This window comes from Balaenoptera borealis (genome assembly GCF_965194805.1).
Source record: "Balaenoptera borealis genome assembly, chromosome: 5".
Lineage (NCBI taxonomy): Eukaryota > Metazoa > Chordata > Mammalia > Artiodactyla > Balaenopteridae > Balaenoptera > Balaenoptera borealis.
Window position 1 is genome coordinate 141,978,914 of NC_138862.1, and position 14,824 is coordinate 141,993,737.

The following is a 14,824-nucleotide window of genomic DNA, read 5'->3' on the forward strand; positions in this document are numbered from 1 at the left end:
ATGGAGAGGCAGAGAGAAGTATAGAATAAGGACTCTATGGTTGGTTAACAGCACCAGACTGGCACGCAGAACTAACTGAGTGTGAATAAGGTCTTAGTCACTGACTAGCTCTGCAATTAAGGCAACTTAAATTCTCTGTACTTCAGGTTTCTCATCTATAAATAAGGTACCTAGAACTGTAACACTCAGAGGGTTATTATAATATCTAAATAAGATAACCCATATAAAGTACAGAGACTAGCACATGATTAATCCTCTAAAGAATGTTAGCTATTATTATTATTAACATTATTTTTAACTCACAAGCATTGCACACATTAATTATTGAATTGCTAATCTTGCACGCCCATTTCCATATTGATTTATTGACTTCAATATTGATTTTATTAAATAGCCCCTCCCCAAATTCTAATTTTCTCAACTTGGGGTTACTCTGTGACCTTTCTACTCTAAGCTTCTCAGAACTTCAGAGAAAACTAATATTATCAAGAAATAACACATCACTCTATGATATTAGCTCAGCTCTTTGTACCTAAAACAAACACAGCCCCCCAAAAATCAATAAAAAAGAAATGACACATCAAAAATTCCTAAGGTCAGCAAGTAAACAGCCTGGACACTATGATAGCATACCCTGGCTCTTACCAGAAATCTATGGTTCTAGAAAGAGAATAGTTAAGTCCTAAGCAAACTCAACATTATGTAGTGGATTATTTTTTAAGACTGAAAAAGGAATAGAAAACAAATTGGAAAAGAAACAATTCAAGGAAAACATTTAAAATTAAAAAAAAAAACTATTCAGAAATAGCATCTATTCTCTCAAATAACATATGCAAAATAGTTACCAGGAACAGAAAGTGAACATTTTTTAAGGGTCAAAAGTCCACCGTGGCTTGTTTGTTTGTTTCACATGGAAGGCAGCAATGGATCACACTTAAGGATCAGGGAAGAGGCAAAGAACTGAAGATAAAAATGGGGAGTCTGGAGAAGGGAAATAGAAAATAAAAGTACACAGTTCTCTGTACCTCAAAGGTAGCATGTATTTCAGCCTGCTCTTTTTTTTTTTTTTTTAATTAACTAATTCATTTATTTATCTTTGTCTACGTTGGGTCCTCGCTTCTGTGCGAGGGCTTTCTCTAGTTGCGGCAAGCGGGGGCCACTCTTCATCGCGGTGCGCGGGCCTCTCACTATCGCGGCCTCTCTTGTTGCGGAGCACAGGCTTCAGACGTGCAGGCTCAGTAGTTGTGGCTCACGGGCCCAGTTGCTCCGCAGCATGTGGGATCTTCCCAGACCAGGGCTCGAACCCGTGTCCCCTGCATTGGCAGGCAGATTCTCAACCACTGCGCCACCAGGGAAGCCCCCTGCCTGCTCTTTACAAACATTTCCCCCCTCACTGAGGCTTTTCTCGTTTTTATCTTCCCTACCCATGCTTTGTCTAGGGCATGGTATCGGTATCATGAAACTTTCAGTTAACCTGGTTAAATGGTAGAGAAGTAGCAGAAAGAGATTGTGAGGGATAAGACAGAAGTGAGAACAGGAGGAAGCAGTGTGGCAGCTAAGCCTGGCCAGGATCCACCTCAACTCATTCACGCTTAGCGCCACCCAGTAGCTCAGTCAACTTAGAGACCATATGCTTTAAACTCAAAGACCAGGAGTGGTGGGAACATCCTCATGACGTTATTATCATGCACGTATCACTCTTCTATTAACATTTGAAAACCCAGCGGCATAGGACATTTCTTAAAAGGATCCCACTGAGAGACGATATCTGATTTCTCCTTCCAAATTCAAGTTTTACATCAAAACCCATCTTCACTGAGAATCAAATGGAGTCATCTGGACAATGTTTCTTCCCTTTGCATGTTTAGATAAATTACAAAAGCTGCTTCAGGCCAAAGGCAAATGAAGAGAAGTTGATTGAAACAAACAGACATTCAAATACGGCTTGAAAGTTAAGAGATGCATTTTATATCAAAATGAGGATTCAGTGAATTTCAGTCGAAAGTACTTTATCCTCTCATGGATTCCAATATACTGCAGGTCGAGTCATAGGCATCTCATATTGCTGAAAGGAATGATTTATGATAGACGAAGGCTGTAAGTAAGAACTTCGAAGGGTACCCTGCAGTTAGGAGAGGGTGAATGGGCTGGCTGGGGCCAGTGATGCTGGGTTCATTAAAGGACTCAGTACGGGTAAGGTCCAGCACTGTTCAGAATTAATTAAAGCGGTGATTTTCTTAGTTCTAGATGCTTAGGTTTTAACAAAGATCTACCAAATTACCTTACAAATGAACCGATTCAGTAAAACCAGGGGGTGAGGGCAAGGGCACTCAGGCAGGTGGTAACTTACAACAACTGTCAGATTAAAAAAAAATCAAGATTAATAATATCAATGTTTACCAAATACTTATTACATGTTGTGGATTGATTTAAGTGCTTTAGATGCATTCATTTGAATCATCACAGTATCCCCAAAGAAGTAGAGATCCTATTACTCCACTAATTAAGCAGCTGAGAGTACAGATATAATAGGGAAGAAGAAATTTGACTCCACCTTAGATCTGTTTCTTTTATTTTAACCTTTGTGCTCTGTTGCCTGTGCTTAGTCATGCTGGCTCCTCACCTTTTGTAAAAGAATGTTGCCTATAGCCTGATATAGACAGGATAGCCCGTTCTCAAAGCTCTGACCTTTTAAGGTATGTTTCCTTTTACATATAGAGAAAAAAAGTTTCAGAACAGATAATAATATTTGCCTTATTGGAGGTTTACAGGAACATTGCAACCTGACCTATAAGGACGGCTGCAAGAACAAAGGATTCCCACACCAAGAAGTTTGCAACAGCTAACCATGACCCTCCCTCACCTTGCCCTTAAAAATGCTTTGCTGAAACCCTTCGAGGAGTTCAGGGTTTTGGGGCATGGGCCACCCATCTCCTTGCATGGCCCTGAAATAAACCCTTCTCTGCTCTAAACTCCGATGTTTAGGTTTAGGATTTCAGAATCCTTGCTCTCAGTCACCACACCAAGCAACGAAGACTGAGCTGAAATTCAGAGACTGAGTTGTTATCCAAACATCGCAATTGCATGGAGTGAGGTCCCAGAGTAGAAGAGGAACAGTGTGACGTGTTGAAGACACAGGGAAGCGCAAAATCCTGGGAGGAAAGGGGTTGGACTATTTTTTAAAGACCTCAAGTTTCCCAGCAGTTCTAAGGACATAGCGGAAGGAGATGTTATCTGTCAAAGTTCAGAGCATCACTCCATTGGGAGGAAGACATCCTGAGAGCCAAAGGCAAACTGAAATAACCCCATGGCTATCATCACGGAAAGCAAAGTGATTATACCGGGAATAACTTCCTTGAACAATTTGTGATCAAGAAGAAATTAAAAACATAAAAAAACAATTTCCAGTAAAAACTTATTTGAGCAGTTTGTATTAGGTCACACCAGATTACCTTTAATATTTACTTAGGTACCAAGAACCACGACTAAAAATGCTCTAGCTAAAACCAGAGTAATAATCAGGATGTAGGGTGGCCAGTCATCCTGGTTCACCTAGAACGTTCGTCATTTTAACACAAAATGCTGCATCCTGGGAAATCCCTGAGTCCAAGCAAACAAAAATGATTTTCCTGGGGCAGGTAGTCCCAGTTTTAAACCTGAAAGTCCTGCTCCCAGAGAACCTAACAGTCCTGGGCAAACCAGATGGTTGGTCATCTTACCGGAATAATACATTAAAGTCCTATCCTAATTATCATGAATTGAATCTCAAAAGAGGGAATTTACATGGTTAAAATTTATTGACAGAAAGACATTTAAAATGAGAGAGAAAGAAGTCAACTTGAATACAGTATACTGTAAAAATATGTATCACAGATTTAACACATTGTGCAATAAAAATATATAAATAGATGTTGGAGCTATCAAATGATCTCATAAGTAGTATCATGCAATGCTAATTCACACCAGCTTTCTTACTGGCATGTTATTTTCAAGAATACTGTAATCATCACAAATACTTTAATTCAAAAATACATCAATAAATATTTTTAAAAGTAACATTAAGTATGGTAAAAGCAATAATCAGGGCAATGAAATATTGCACATTTTAGTTTCCTTGATATTCTCGCAAAAGTAATGTATATGATAATTGAATAAAAATATCTGAAATCAGTGCAGAGACGTGTCGAATTTATCCTTTGTGAGAGTGTTTCAAGATTTAGATGTCAAATATTTTAAACATATGTTTAATGGGAAAGTTTTAAAAATAGTACCACTTAACCATTTTACATTGTTTTTAGGTTACCCAAAAGATTTGCACATAAAGTCAACACTGCAGATTTATATATCGCCGTCTGTGCAAGAAAATCACTGAACACTGAGTAATTTAATGTTAGCTTGCATCTGGGTATCAGTGAACCATATAGTGAATACAAAGTGTTCCGGGTGAAGAGTGTGAAAACCCTTATATCACTTAGTCTGATCTCCATTAAAAAGCAATCAGGTTCAGAATAACTAGTAGAGTGCGAAGAAATACTGGAAGACCGACAAAACTTTCCCACCCTGTCTTCATAGGGCCAGGTAATGCCATTTAAGTTCTCGTGAGATACAGAGCTGTTCAGCCTTGTTCCCTTTGCTCATATAGCAAAATCTCCCCTACTTCTTTCTTTCAAAGATCTTTTGAACGTTAAGCAAAATGCTGCACTAAATCCAAGCATAATACCCTTCAACTAAAAAGAAAACGCGATTACTTATCACGGAAACCCAGAGCATGACCGCGCCTGCACCAAAAAAGTGGTTTCTTGAAAACGACATTTCAAAACGAGTTTTAAAAGTGTTGTCTTTGTTTTGAAATACTGTGAGCTAAGCCGTGAGTAGTTGCTAAAGTAATCGTCATTGGTAAGTTGTGCTCAGAGGGAAAATATGGCAGAAAGACAGGAGAAAGAAGAGAAGTGGCCAGATCAGCCTAAAGGAAACGTTCCTCCAAACTCCCACCTTATCGAGGAGACTTCTATAAAAGAAGCAATGCGCCAGGGCTATTTTCAAGGGGAGTTTCTGGAAGAAACAAGTGGTTGTAGTTCATTCTAAGAGGCAGAATGTAGGCTACAAAATTATGACCACTCTGCAGAAAAATGAAGAGAATCTTGGCATCCAGGAGCACTAAGGATCCTGTCAGGTGTCCCAGGCAGTAAAGACATGCAGTGTCCTGGTGGCTCAGTGATGAATGATTAGGAACAGTGAACACGAACAGTCCGAGTGAAAAGGCATCGCTAAAAGGGAAAAAGCAGAAATGGAAAGTAAAGAGCCAAGGTAATATGTATTCATTTTCCTAGGCTTTGACAACTAGGATTAAAAAGATACGGTGCCAGCAAGTGGTAGGGCGCTTGCCAGGAGGACAAGGACACTCTGGCAGGAGCCTCGCCTCCACCAAGAGCATTTAAACAACATATACGAAACTCAATGATGTTCGGGGGTTAGAGAAAAGGATTCAGATAAACAGTAGGAACTAAATCCACTGAGGACCACAGGTAAAAGGGAGCAGATTCATGGAGGAGAGACTGCTCAATTGTTCTCAGGAGTAAACGACAGGGAAGAATACAGATAATACTCACTTTTCCCCACAGCAGAGCATGGTTAATCAATCAAATGACTATATTTTAGGGACTTCCCTGGTGGTGCAGTGGTTAAGAATCCACCTGCCAATGCAGGGGACACAGGTTCGAGCCCCGGTCCGGGAAGATCCCACATGCTGCGGAGCAACTAAGCCCGTGCGCCACAACTACTGAGCCTGCGCTCTAGAGCCCATGAGCCACAACTATGGAACCCACAAGCCACAACTACTGATCCCACATGCCACAACTACTGAAGCCCGCGCACCTAGAGCCCGTGCTCTGCAACGAGAAGCCACCGCAATGAGAAGCCCACGCACCACAACAAAGAGTAGCCCGTCTCGCCGCACCTAGAGAAAGCCCACGTGCAGCAATGAAGACCCAACACAGCCAAAAAAAAAACACAAAAGACTATATTTTAAAGCATGCTGCCAACCGAGATACACAGAGGCCACCAAGTTTGGGTCCAATAAGAGTAATGATTGGAATAAGTCTTCTATATATGAAGTGATCTAAGAGGAAAAACAAGAGAACTACATCAAGTGACAAAAGTATTGTGAGAAAGTCACAAACCCAGGGAGAATGGAAGAGTGGGAAATACTTGAATGAGAGAGAGAGAAGAAAAAGCAGGAGCGCTATGAACATCATGGTGTATGGTATGGGAAATTGTATTTCATCTGGATTTATTAAGCACTAACCAAGAGCAAAGTGCTAGACTAGGATTTGCAAGGACAACAGGATGACTAATATACAAGAAAGATGTCTCTCAACTAAATACAAACATCCAAGAGAGACAAAATGTGTCAGTGGTAGGCTCCCTAAATTACTGAGGAGACTTTATAAATTATTGGCTAACTTCACGATCCCTGGAATCAAATGGCCTTCCTTGGAATCCTAGCTGTCCTACTTACTATCTGCCTGCCCTTGGACTTGTTACCCAATTTTTTTTTTACCTCAGTTTCTTCATCATTAAAATGGGCATAATAGTAGCACCTGTTTCACAGGGTTGTTCAAGGCAGTTAAATGAGATCATACACGCAGAACAGCCGGAATGGAGCCTGGAGCAGGATTAACATTGACAAATGTTATTAGTGTTGCTGTTGGTGTCATTATCATCAAAATCTACAGACTGAAGTAAATGTTATTCTACTAAAGCAGAGTTCCAAACACATTCTTTACTTACATTCCTGACAGCTTAATCAATCAAAAGTTTGGTGAAACTAGCCTTATGTGGGGAGCTTAATTCTAATTCTTTTGGTTGTAGGCAGAAAAGAAATAGTTAATATTCTGACATCAAGAACTTCAGATCTTGATAATAAATGATAAGCATCACAGATTCCTACATGCTAAGCAAAGAAATACACACCCAAGACTCTATAGTTAAGCATGTTTCTTAAATGTACCCTGCAGTGATGGATATTCTCATTATTGGGTCTATCATATCAAAGAAAGTTAAAATATATATGATCAGGCATGATCCTAAGGATGGAGACTCCAAATTATAATCAAATTACCTTTCGTTTCAACAATGCCTTGCAATTTATGTAGCGGTCTAGGGAGGTTTTGGGGTTTCACAATGACATACTAACAAAATGACTATAAAAGATCCCTACGCAGAACATGGAAATAAGCCAAAAGTGGGAAAGTTATTGCCAAAAGTAGCTAAAAGCCTCTAAGGACGTCAATATGACTGATGTAAATCATGAATGGAGCCTTCTGAAACGATTAATAACAATACAAACTCTCTCTTTGGCTATGATCCAAGCAACAGACAGAATATATAAGATACAGGTAATAAGCAGACTCATTGTCAGAGGCAGATGGCATGCTAGCCTTAGAAAATGTTACCTTTCTAACCCTGAAAGCATCACACCCTAGTTTTAACAACCCCAGTAGCTTCTTAACTAGTACATGCTAAGTTTAGAACTTCTGATCATGACATCCAATGTCCTTGTCTACCTGTCTCCAGTCTACCATTCCAGCCAAATGTTCCATCATTCTCCTTTAATGCAAAGTGTACCATAAATCTAGTCCCATCAGACTAGAGAATATTCAATTTCAGTATATTACTTTGAATCACATGAAAGTACAGGCAGTAAGCTATTTTTGACCCACAAAATGACAATTTCATGTGGTTCAACCTAATACGTAACATAAAAGGGGGACATTTTATGTTAAATTTTCTGAAAATCTAGGATAATTATATTCCAAGATTGTTAGGGAAACTGAATAGGTTACTAAATGATTTTGGTTAAAAAAAAAAAGACATATTTTTTATGAGTGTACTGTTTTAGGAATTGAGCTTTTGATGGATGTTTTCCATTGGCTACTCCAGGACTCTCCATTCTTTTCCACCCTGTTCTGTGACTGGGAGACTAATCTACATTGACCGCATCAACTGGCTTCCTTGTCCTCTGGCTCTTAATTGGATTTAGCCACTGGGGATCCATGGCGGGGTATCAGAGGAAAGGAGGGGCAGGGGGTTGGAATTTGGTTTCCTGCTCCATCCATGCGGGGTTGCGTGAGGCTGGCTATGTTTCCCTCCCCTGTTCCCACTGATGGTCACTGCTCTTCTCCAGGTTTCTGTGTTTACCTGACTCTGCTTCTGAGCTCCTGCAGCTGTTCCTTCCTCTTGCTGTTAAACCTGTAGTGTGATCAACTCCACCATTATCCTCATGATTCTTCCACATGCTCCCCACACCTTAGTAAATGGTCTCCGTATTAAACCATTGTGAACCAACCACCCTAGTTTGAATGTGTCATCTGTTGTGTGCTGGAATACTAACTGACACAGGACTAAATTCTTTATATATGTTATTCACATTTAATTCTTACAACCCTTTGAGGAAGATTTAATTCTTATCCTCATTTTATGGATAAAGTTACTGAAGCTCAGAGAGGCTAGATAACTTGCCCAAGATCAAACAATTGGTTGCAGATTTAGTGTCGGGATTTCAACAGTCTAACTCCAGACGCTATGGTTTTGATGGGTGATGGGGATTTGCTATCCTGATTTTGTAAAATGATGAAAAATAAATTTCAGAAATCATACGCTGATACAAAGAAATCGTGCTGATGACAAGTTTGTAGGGTGGATTATTCCTTAGACAAGGTAGATTGTCTCATATGGTATGTTTTGGGGGCATGGTAAACAATTATGGGAATAAAGTCTTAATTAGACACTGGAGACTTGCCATTTGATGTTCCAGATTTGTGTCAACAAACTTAGTTGAAATACAGAGAAGACCGACATTAAATTTTCTGACGATGCAAAGATGGGATAGAATCAGGATTTCAAAAATGTTGATGGGCTGGAAAAACTAGAGAAGGCAAATGACATTGAATGGGAATCACTATTGCATTGAGCTATGTTTGTATTAGTCAACTCTCTGGCTTGCTAAAGATAGAGATCCAACTCAAACAGGCTTAAGCAGAGAAGAAGAGCATTTACTGGCTCAGGTAACTGAAGATTCTACAGGTGAACGTTAAATAAAAATTAAAGAAGGGCCTCAAAAGATGTCATTAGATGAGATCTCCTCTTCTGTAGATTTCTCCTCTGCTTTCCTCTATGTTTACTCTTGAGAAGGTTCCTGTCACTGCGGGGGGTTGATATTTTGCTTCTCAGGTTCAGAAGAGAAAACGCTCTTTGAAACATCTCTACAAATGACCCAGAATTGTATATCACTGGCTCTGAAATACTGGACTGTGGCCAAAGGATTGTGGTATCTGATTGGCTTGACACGAATCCCATGCCCAGCTCAGAGAGGGGGATGAATCCTCACAAACACATGAATACAAGTTAGAGAAGGGTGATACACCAAAGAAAAATCAGGAAGATGTGATTAACAGAACAGTGAGTGAGGGTTAGATTAGGCAAATACACCATCTTAACTGATAATAACAACAAAATTCAAAACAATTTCAAAAATACAGAATGTGGAAGACATAGCTTAACTACAGTATTACTAATATTAAAAAGGTCTTGGGCTTTTCAGATGACATGAAGCTTGATATGAACCAACGGGGTGAGTTGGATACTTAATATGGGCTCAGACTGGCTCAGTAACTGAAGTTACTGTAAAGATCCAATTTAAGAAAGAACATCTAGACATTTGTATAGCTTCAGAATCAAAATGAACTCTTGTGTCTGAGACTTGACTTGTTTGATTCTTTTTTTTTTTTTTATTTAATTTTGACTGTGTTGGGTCTTCGTTTCTGTGCGAGGGCTTTCTCCAGTTGCGGCAAGCAGGGGCCACCCTTCATCGCGGTGCGCGGGCCTCTCACTATCGTGGCAGAGCACAGGCTCCAGACGCGAAGGCTCAGTAGTTGTGGCTCACGGGCCTAGGTGCTCTGCGGCATGTGGGATCTTCCCTGACCAGGGCTCGAACCCGTGTCCCCTGCATCGGCAGGCAGATTCTCAACCACTGCGCCACCAGGGAAGCCCCGACTTGTTTGATTTTTTGGAAGATCACAGACTTGCGTCAAATACTAACTATTCAACCTCTTTTTTTCTTTTTTTTTAACTCTACATTATGCAAGCGGTCTGAGCTTTGCAATCACCAAATCAAGAGACTAATTTAAAATTCCAGTTCTCACAACTAGGATAGGTTGCAGTTCTCCAATTTCATGGACCCTATTAACAGGCTATCGTTTGCAATGTTCCAGAGCTGAACAAAACTTCAAAGTCAGCAGTTTATTGTGGCTGACTGCCACACGATTATCTCCTTGACATCTTTGTCACTCAGAGAGCAGAAGCCACTGTCATTTAGTTTAAAAGGGACAAAGCAGAAAGCATTCTGGGTTATATATCCCCAATGCATACGTAGGAGCAGCAAGTATATGTGAAATCTGTAATTTCTTCTCAATTTTGCTATGAACCTAAAGCTGCTCTAAAAAAAATAACTCTTTCAAAATATAAAAGACGAGGACTTCAGCTGAATGTGAGGAAGGAGAGTCAGAGAGGAAATGAACTAGTCCTTCTGATGATGGAAAGAGATGCTGTATGCAGAAACTTCCTTGTCATGATTTACTGTAAAGGGTATTAGATACATGATGCCAAATGGTGGGGGGGGTGAGGTACAAGGAAAGACTCTGCTTTGTGTGATTTAATACAGCACACACACACACATACACACGGAAAACTTCTAGTAGAGAAAAAAGAGATAATTAAAGGGGAGGGGTTTTTAAGAAATGGGGAAGGAGATTCAGTCCAGAACACAAAACCAAATTTCGTCTTCCACAGTATTTGGGACTCTTCCATTGTCAAGCTGGGAAGAGAAAGCTACAAGCTTCTACCTCCCTTTCAATTTTCACTTCATTTCCAGTTGCTGGAAAGATTCAGAGAGATGAGCTCTTCATGAACAACTTTTCTTTCTAATACCACCTCATTTCAAATGCTGAGGTTAGGTGATATTTAAAAATAATTTTATGTATAAAGTACTGTAATCACTTTTAAAAATTATTCAGAACATTCTGCTTCGACTTTTTATTTTTACCCTCTGTATTTTGGTGTCCAGAACTTTCCCTCAAGCCAGTGAACTTGGAGACACTGAAGTCATATCTAGGCTGTCTATATGTGGCTACTTGGTACCCCAGCTGCTCCTGAGAAATGAGACTCAAATCTCTTTGCCATTAATCAGAGATAGAATTATAACTGAGATCTAAACAAATTTCTCTATCTCTAAGCCCCAGGTGAAAGAGCTGGGGACTGTTCATATCCACTGCCTCCAGGGTAGAAAAATAATGAGGAAGGTAATCTGAATGACTGAACATTACTGAACAAGCACTTTTTAGTATAATAATTGTCAGCCTTGGCAGATTCAACTAGGAGGACAACTGATGATAGTAGCTCAGCACAACTGTTCCAACCAAAATGACAGTAGAGCAGGCAGCAGGGCATCTGCTAAGTGGGATAAACAAATGGCCACTAAGAAGAAAGAGTCAAAGGAAAATATTCACCTAGGGTTTCAATTCAAAGCGCCAACACGCATTTTTGCAGACCAGATAAACTTTTCTAAAACCGCTCACTTTTGCTGCAATTTCATTAACCATATGTTCTCAGGACTATTATTCCTCACTATCTTTCTCTCTGTTCTAGAATACTCAATAGAGATATTCTCTTAAAAACACAATGCCTTGACAGCCCTTTGCTACATATGTTCATATACAAAGGACATTGTGGCTTGACTAAAATCTCGTTTAAGGTAGTTCATTGGCATTTAATTAAAATGGACAACCCACCAGCCATTTTTTTCCCCAAGTCTGCTACCTGGAATGGTCAGAGAACTACCATGGTAGGAAAGCAATTCCTTGATCTTCTTCCAGTGATACTTTCTTCTTTCATTATCTCTCATTTTCATTCACATAAGTGATGGCAAATACCCTGAGATTTACTGAATGAGTTACTTTTAATGCCTAAGAAATCCATCATCTGTTGATGAATTCATCTAAGACAAGTTACATTCCAGTTGTGATGGATAGAGTCGAGTCATCCTCAGGTCAGTTTTCTGTTTGGAGCACATTGTAAAATAGTCAAAAACAGGTAATTTTCTAAATTAAATTGTATTGGGAGAAGTAATTTATTTTATGGAAAAGTTTTTAGGCTTATCCCATAAAAACAAAGGAAAAGTTGAACCAAGGAAAACTTTACTGTAGATTACATTGCATGTATCCAACAGGTAATTGGGAAATATATGTACATATTCAATTATACCTACTTTGAATAAACAAAGAACAATCACTAAGATTTATATTAAGTTTTATGTGACCAAAATTGAAGAATTTGAAGGATAAAATTACATTCGTAACTGTACTATAAATGAACAGTTCACTTGATTTCTCTATGTCAATAGTAAAGACTTCCACTTTTGATTAAATCATTAAACAGATATAAGCCACATAATTTTTCCAAGTAAACTAAGCAGTTTTTAATGCCTTATATTCTCAGGTCTAATCTAATTTATAATTCTATTATTCCATTGAATATTACATATATTTAATATGTTATATATCTAAACAAAATTCCAAAATTCTATTAATCCATTACAATGCAATATAATATAGTATAATGTAATATAATATATATGTTTATATAAAATAAACTAAATAAAAACAACCCAAAACAGTGACTATTTCCTACTGACTTTCACAATCTATCCAGGTTTCTGACTTACTCCAAACATTCAATATGTGATACAGATCTCTAGAGAGTAAATTTAAATCAAGGAGGAGATAAAATATACACCAGGTGAAAGCTTAGGGCGTTTCCATTACAGACTATGGCAAAGATCACAAGCTGAAATTCTGTCAAGGGCCAGGTAGGTGGGAATGTAACCGGGTGTAAGAAATCCCAGGTAGAACTGGTTTGAGTTTTGGGAACCATAGCACATTGGAGGGTACCTGTCCTCCTGAGGACATTCAGATTAGAAAGAAGTTTAAAATGATTCTGACCGAAAAAACAAAACAACAAAAAAAACAAAAAATCCAAGTCTACAGACCAAATTCAGCCAGTGCATTTTGAACGTCTTAATTCATTTTCTGCAACATGTCACTTATTGTCATAATAATGCTGTGTAACAAACCACAGCAAATCTCAGTGGACTGAATGGATAAAGAAGATGTGGTACGTGTATACAATTGAATATTACACAGCCATAAAAGGAATGAAATAATCCCATTTGCAGCAACATGAATGGACATGGAGATTATCACACTAAGTGAAGTAAGCCAGACAAAGACAAATACCATAAATCACTTATATGTGGAATCTAAAAAAATGATACAAATGAATTTATATACAAAACAGAAATAGACCCACAGACATAGAAAACCAACTTATGGTTATCAAAGGGGAAGGCGGGGAGGATAAATTAGAGTTTGGGATTAACAGACACACACTACTATGTATAAAATAGATCACCAACAAGGACCTACTGTATAGCACAGTGAACTATACTCAATATTTCGGAGTAACCCCTAAGGGAAAAGAATCTGAAAAAAAAATATATATATATATATATATATGTATAACTGAATCACTTTGCTGTATACCTGAAACTAACACCACGTTGTAAATCGACTATACTTCAATTAAAAAAAAAAAACTCATTGGGTTAAAACAACTGTCATTTCTTCTCATGCTCACGTTTGAATAGATTGGAATCAGCTGATCTCAGTGGGTTTGGCTGGGCTCATCTACAGCCTGCAGGTTCCATTCAAATAAGTTCCATGTGTCTCATGGTGGCACCCAGGCAGGATGGGCAATGGCCACTCAGAATGAGAAGGCAAATCAGTAAGGTTCCTCTATCCACCATGAAGCTGTGGCAGAGATGTGAAGTGAAACACTAGAGAAATGACATATTGAAACTAATAATTTAACCAACCATATCTGAGCATTTGCTGTGTGACCCTGTGTAAGATATTTGTGGTAAAATCTCAGGCTCTAGAGATACATCGATCTGATTTGAATTCTAGCCAAGCCATTCGCTAGCTGTGTGGCCCTGGGCAGGTTCATTAAATTCTCTCAACCACAGCTTATTCTTTCTTCTTTTTTTTAACTTTAGTTACAAATTTTATTTTACACAACATATCGAAAACAGTATCATTTCAACATGGAATCCCTATAAAATGTTAATAAAATATTTTACTTTTTGGGGGGTGCCAACAGTGTGCATTTCATACTTATAGGTGTTTAGTATTTAAGGACACTTTCTTCCCACCCAAGGCTTATTCTTCTTAAAATAGAAATAACAATAGGAATAATACCTATCTCATAGTTTCTATGCAGTAAATCAGATAATCATTTTAAAGTGACTAGCACTGTTCCTGGAACACAGCAAAACATTCAACATGATACGTTAGATCACATCATTATAAATTGCTTTGGAAAAGGACTTAGAATAGGAAAATCAGTATTTTGTTTTTATTGTATCAACTGATATTGCAATCTCATTACTTAAAAGCAGATGTAAATTACTCCAAAGCATTTTTTAAGCCCAATTTACTTTTTCTGACCTCCACACCCTGGAAACACCAAATTGGCAGACAATTAGATCAGCTGAAATAAAGACTGGTGGAAAAATCATTACAATTCATGGTTTGCATCTGCTAAGCCTGGCATTTAGGCCATATTCTTGTTTATTCCAATCAAGCAGTATCATGGAAAATAAATGAAGAAGGGAAGGAAGGAAGGAAGGAAGGGAGGGAGAGAGACCAACTCT

At 38.6% G+C, this 14,824-nt stretch overlaps 1 protein-coding gene and 1 pseudogene across 3 annotated transcripts in view; one reads left to right on the plus strand and one right to left on the minus strand.

Moving 5' to 3' along the window:
• Positions 1-14,824, minus strand: part of ZNF385D (zinc finger protein 385D) — a 924,724-nt gene that overhangs the window by 602,181 nt on the left and 307,719 nt on the right. The gene's annotated exons all lie outside the window — the stretch shown is intronic.
• Positions 1-14,824, plus strand: part of LOC309629071 (serine/arginine-rich splicing factor 11 pseudogene) — a 298,348-nt pseudogene that overhangs the window by 272,963 nt on the left and 10,561 nt on the right. The gene's annotated exons all lie outside the window — the stretch shown is intronic.